Raw genomic sequence first — 6352 nt, 5'->3', positions numbered from 1 at the left:
TGTTCGCCCCTCCCTTTTATTTTCTTTCATAGGTGGAGTCACATTTTATTTCTTTGATTTCAGTTTGATTTATCCTATGTCTCCTTTTTTTTCCGCCACTAGATCACCAAGGGTAATGTGTTCTGTGCTGCTACAGCCAGTCCAATTTTTGTCAAGGGTGTGAATGATGCCCAGAAAATATTTTTTATAAATTTACCCACAATGGGGGAATGTTGGTCAGCCCATGCACTCCGTGTATGGGCATTACAAGTGTATGAGACCTGCTCCTTAACATTGGGTCTAGTTTTTAATAATGCCTTCCTCCATATATTATCATTTGCCACAAGAACACCATGGTGAACATGTTGCATGCTGCTACGGCCATTCAGTTTTTGGGCAAGGGTGTCTATGATACCCAAAAATAATTTTTTTAAAACTGTAACCCCCATGGGGAAATGTTTGTCAGCCCATGCACTTTGTGTATAGGCATTACAAGTCTAGGAAACACGCTCCTTAACATTTGGCCTAGATTTTAATGAGGCATTCCTCAACATATCATCATTCGCTGCCACTAGAACACCATGATAAACGTGTTGTAAGCTGCTACAGCCATTCAATTTTTGGGCAAGGGTGTGTATTATATCCATAAAAGATTTTTAAAAAATGTACCCCCCATGGGGAAATGTTTGGACAAATTTAGTACTCCAAATGTTTTATTTTAGTGGCATAGCCTACTTACGGACACAATTTTGGTGGGCCAAAAAAAGAAAGAACAGATTTTGATGTGATTTATATGGAACTAAAATAGGATACTGGGTTGACACTATTTAGAAAACAAAACAAAACACAAAAGCCGTCCCTCTGTGACAAGGTGTACCCAAACAGGATGGTCCCTAACTCTTGTAGTTTACCTCACTCTGTCAGTAAGCCTCAAAACAGATGGGGGCTGAGTAGCACAGAGACCCTTTACCTGCAAAAAATGTGCTAACAAAATCACAAAACGAAAACGTTGCAACAGTAGTAACAAAGTAGGTACCGACTAAAGAGGTCGCCTTGACCAGACAGTGGGCTTGTACACTTTAAATCAAAATGTCAACTAAAAACCTCATATTCAGTTTGAAAAGTGCTGAATGGTCACAGAAGATCAATGCATTGTATTTGGCTTTTCACCTCATGGCCATGATTCATCAAAGCTTTTACAACACGAAAAAAGTGGAGCAAAATATTAGAAACGTTGCAAAATTTTGCTGCAACTTTGGGTTCCGACAAATTTTGGAACTTTTAGCATTTTTATGCCACTTGCTCCCAGCTCCATCAAAATAGGAGTTGGGGTGTGAAATTCGAGCAGCTGGGGAATGACGCTACAGCTCTAAGAAGTGTCAATCACTACCCCAGAGCTCACACTAGTCCCTGACTGGAGTAAGACTTCTGGCTTGGCCATAGTGACGCATGCCATTTGTCAGAGCCATGACGATGCGTGCATCTCAGGAGTCGAACTCCACCAAGCAAATCTTTATGAATCGGGACCCATGTTCATTCTACAGCCATGATTTCTTACACGTTTTTTTCTGCCGGACACCTGACGTAAGTAACGTAGCTATCGGGGGGCAGTCGCCCCGGTCTCTGAGGGGGCCCACCCAGAGCTACGCTACTGCAACTGTATTGGCTTGCACAGCACCGATACAGTTACATTGCGGCAGAGCAGGGAGAATAGATCTCCTTGCTCTGCCACCCGGCAGCTATGGGGTCCCTGCGCAGGCGGTGGGTGGCCCGGTAGCAGCAGTTGGTCCCCTGCCCGTCATCGCAGGTTCAGCTGTATTCTGTATCAGCTGGATGCCAATACAGCTGACTGCATTGATGAGAGAGGAAGCGTTACGCTCCCTCTCCCATCATCCCAGCCAGCGTCTGACGTGACTGACACCGACACTGACAGCAGGCGCGATGACGTCAATGCTCGGCGCTGTCTGGAGGTGTGCGGGCGCTCAGAGCAGCGGAGGAACCAGGAGAAAGAGAGGTATTAGATTTATTGTTTTTATGGGGTGCTTTATGTTATATACAGTCTGCCTATGGGGAGAGGGTGTGTGCAGTATACTATAGGGTCTGCCTGTGGAAAGGGTGTGTGTGTGTGCAGTATTCTATAGAGGCTGCCTATGGGGAGGGTGTGTGTGCAGTATTCTATAGAGTCTGCCAATGGGGAGAGGGTGTGTGCAGTATACTATAGGGTCTGCCTATGGGTAGACGGTGTGTGCAGTATACTATAGAGTCTGCCTAGGGGGAGGGTGTGTGCAGTATATTATATTGCATGCCTATGAGGGTGTGTGCAGTATGCTATAGAGTCTGTCTATAGGGTGGGTCCATTATTTTATAGAGTCCCCTATGGGGGGTGTATTATGCTATAGATTCGGCCTATGGGGAGGGGGTGTGTGCAGTATTCTAGATTTTGCCTATGGGGCGGGGTGCATTATGCTATATAGTCTGCCTATGGTGGTGCATTATGCTATAGAGTCTGCCTATGGGGGTATACACAGCGGTGCTGCAAGTGACAGTATGAACTCTGCTGAACTCACGGCGGCTGAGGAATACAGTGCGGAGGATTACCTGCCGTCATTGTATAACCGGAGCACAATGAGGGACAGTTGGGAGGTATGATTGACTTCCATTATGTCAGGCAAATCCGCAGGTTTAAAAAGATTTGATATGACAGCTCTCCACGGGAGATCGTCGTGGGACACTCGTTATTAAATGGGTTACATTGGATCAGGGAGTATACTGTTGGTTTATTTATTTTTTACAGGTGATTGAGGGCTTTGGGGACTATGTGTGAGTATATACTGTATGATCTATGTACTGTATGTGTAGTTTTTTGTTTTTTTTACACAGTAGCTGGATGATGGGACTACTACTGTCCCATCATTGGCTAGCTGTCACTGTAGCAGGCATAGCCGGATGGGACTAATAGTCCCATTGGATTATGCCTGTCTACACACACAAACACCCTCACACAGACATGCACATCTTCTCTGCAGTCTCCCCCACACACTTCCCTCCTCCCGATCTCCAGCGTTTCTCGCACCCAACTCCACAAGCAAAACCGCAAATCTTTTTAAACCTGCGGATTTGCCTGACATAATGGAAGTCAATCATACCTCCCAACTGTCCCTCATCGTGCGGGACTGCCCCGGATTTGATGCTTGTCCCGGCTGTCCTGCAGACAGAACAGGAGAAGCTGCTGTCACACGCCCCCTTTTGTTAGGCCACACCCCTTCCCCATGTTCCTGAGTCTTCCAGTGTGCGTCACAGTTCAGAGAGAGAGGGGACACCTGAGGTGTGTACATAACACAGCCTGGGTGCCAGCGGCAATTTAAGCAGCAGACCATGAGTGGACTGGAGGCTAGCTAATGGGACAGATGCAGATCAGTGAGTAGTGGATGTCACAGAGATGACTCACTCCGTCCAGTGCATTGCGGAGGAGGAGCAACTGCAGCTCCCTGGGAGAGAGTGACAACACTAATCAATGTGGCTGCTTTTTTTCCCCAGGCATAAAAGGGCTAAGCCCCTATGACAGTCAGTCACTGTATCATCATGTGCTAATTACAAGCTGCAGCTCCGCTCGGTACACACAGGCGGCTGAGGCTCCGCTCGGTACACTTCGTACACAGACATACACACGCGGCTCTGCTCGGTGCACCTCGTACACACACGCGGCTCCGCTCGGTGCACCTCGTAAACACACGCGGCTGCGCTTGGTGCACCTCATACACGCACGCGGCTCCGCTCGGTGCACCTCGTACATGCACGCGGCTATGCTCGGTGCACTTCGTACACGCACGCGGCTTTGCTCGGTGCACTTCGTAAACGCACGCGGCTCCGCTCGGTGCACCTTGTACATGCACGCGGCTCCGCTCGGTGCACCTCGTACACACACGCGGCTCCGCTCGGTACACCTTGTACACACACACGCGGCTCCGCTCGGTGAACCTCGTACACACACGTGGCTCCGATCGGTGCACCTCGTACACACACGCTGCTCCGCTCGGTGCACCTCGTACACACACGCTGCTCCGCTCGGTGCACCTCGTACACACACGCGGCTCCGCTCGGTGCACCTCGTACACATACACACGCGGCTCCGTTCGGTACACCTCGTACACACACGTGGCTCCGCTCGGTGCACCTCGTACACACACACGGCTCCACTTGGTACACCTCGTACACACACACACGCGGCTCCGCTCCGTGCACCTCGTACACACACGTGGCTCCGCTTGGTACACCTCACACACATGCAGCTCCGCTCGGTGCACCTCGTACTGTGAAAGGTGTATGGAACCATGTGTACGAGGTGTACGGAGCACAGCCGCGTGTGTACGAGCTTTACGGAGCGGAGCAGCATGTGAAAGGTGTACGGAGCGGAGTCGTGTGTAAGAGGAGTACGGAGCCGTGTGTACGAGGTGTACGGAGCACAGCCGCATGTGTACGAGGTGTACGGAGCACAGCCGCGTGTGTACGAGGTGTACGGAGCACAACCGCGTGTGTACGAGGTGTACGGAGCACAGCAGCGTGTGTACGGAGCGGAGCAGCATGTGAAAGGTGTACGGAGCGGAGTCGTGTGTAAGAGGTGTACGGAGCCGTGTGTACGAGGTGTACGGAGCACAGCCGCGTGTGTACGAGGTGTACGGAGCGGAGCAGCGTGTGGAAGGTGTATGGAGCGGAGTCGTGTGTGTAAGAGGTGTGCGGATCAGAGCAGAATGTGAAAGGTGTATGGAGCGGAGCCACGTGTGTACGAGTTGTACGGAGCGGAGCCACGTGTGTACGAGGTGTACAGAGCAGAGCCATGCTTGTACAAGGTATACAGAGCGGAGCAGCGTGTGCAATGTGTATAGAGCGGAGCCGTGTGTGCACGAGGTGTACGGAGTAGTGCCGTGTGTGTACGAGATGTATGGAGAGGAGCCATATGTGTATGAGGTGTAAGCAGCGGAGCCGTGTGTGTGCAAGGTATACGGAGCGGAGCAGCGTGTGCAATGTGTATGGAGCGGAGCGGTGTGTGTATGAGGTGTACGGAGTAGTGCCGTGTGTACGAGATGTATGGAGCAGAGCCATGTGTGTATGAGGTGTATGGAGCAGAGCCGTGTATGAGGTGTATGGAGCGGAGCTGAATGTGTACGAGGTGTATGGATCGGAGCTGAATGTGTACGAGGTGTACGGAGCGGAGCTGAATGTGTACGAGGTGTACAGAGCGGAGCCGTGTGTGTATGAGATGTATGGAGTGGAGCCGTGTGTGTACGGAGCGGAGCCGTGTGTGCACAGTGTACGGAGCGCAGCCGCGTGTGTAGGAGTAGCTATGTGTGGCCATTATACGGAACGAAGTATCATGTGCGGCCAATATACAGTATGGAGCATCATGTGTGGTCATTATACAGTATGGAGCATCATGTGCGGCTATTATACAGTATGGAGCATCATGTGCAGCCATTATACAGTATGGAGCATCATGTGCAGCCAATATACAGTATGGAGCATCATGTGCAGCCAATATACAGTATGGAGCATCATGTGCGGTCATTATACAATATGGAGCATCACGTGCAGTCATTATACAGTACGGAGCATCATGTGTCGCTATTATACAGTATGGAGCATCATGTGCAGCCATTATACAGTACTAGATTGTGGCCCGATTCTAACGTATACAGTATGGAGCATCATGTGCAGCCAATATACAGTATGGAGCATCATGTGCGGTCATTATACAGTACGGAGCATCATGTGTGGCTATTATACAGTATGGAGCATCATGTGCAGCCATTATACAGTACTAGATTGTGGCCCGATTCTAACGCATCGGGTATTCTAGAATATGCATGTCCCTGTAATATATGGACAATGATGATTCCAGAATTCGCGGCAGACTGTGCCCGTCGCTGATTGGTCGAGGCAACCTTTATGACATCATCGTCGCCATGGCAACCATTATGACATCTACGTCGATACTGTGCCTGTTGCTGATTGGTCGAGGCGAATTCGCGGCAGACTGTGCCCGTCGCTGATTGGTCGAGGCAACATTTATGACATCACCGTCGCCATGCTGTGCCCGTCTCTGATTGGTCGCATCGGGTATTCTAGAATATGCATATCCCCGTAATATATGGACAATGATGATTCCAGAATTCGCGGCAAACTGTGCCCGTCACTGATTGGTCGAGGCAACCTTTATGACATCATCGTCGCCATGGCAACCATTATGACATCATCGTCGCTGTGCCCGTTGCTGATTGGTCGAGGCCTGGCGGCCTCGACCAATCAGAGACGCGGGATTTCTACGTCGATGCTGTGCCGGTCTCTGATTGGTCGAGGCCTGGCGGCCTTGACCAAT

The sequence above is a fragment of the Ranitomeya imitator genome, chromosome 5 (genome assembly GCF_032444005.1).
Source record: "Ranitomeya imitator isolate aRanImi1 chromosome 5, aRanImi1.pri, whole genome shotgun sequence".
NCBI lineage: Eukaryota > Metazoa > Chordata > Amphibia > Anura > Dendrobatidae > Ranitomeya > Ranitomeya imitator.
Note: the sequence above shows the minus strand (reverse complement) of the source record.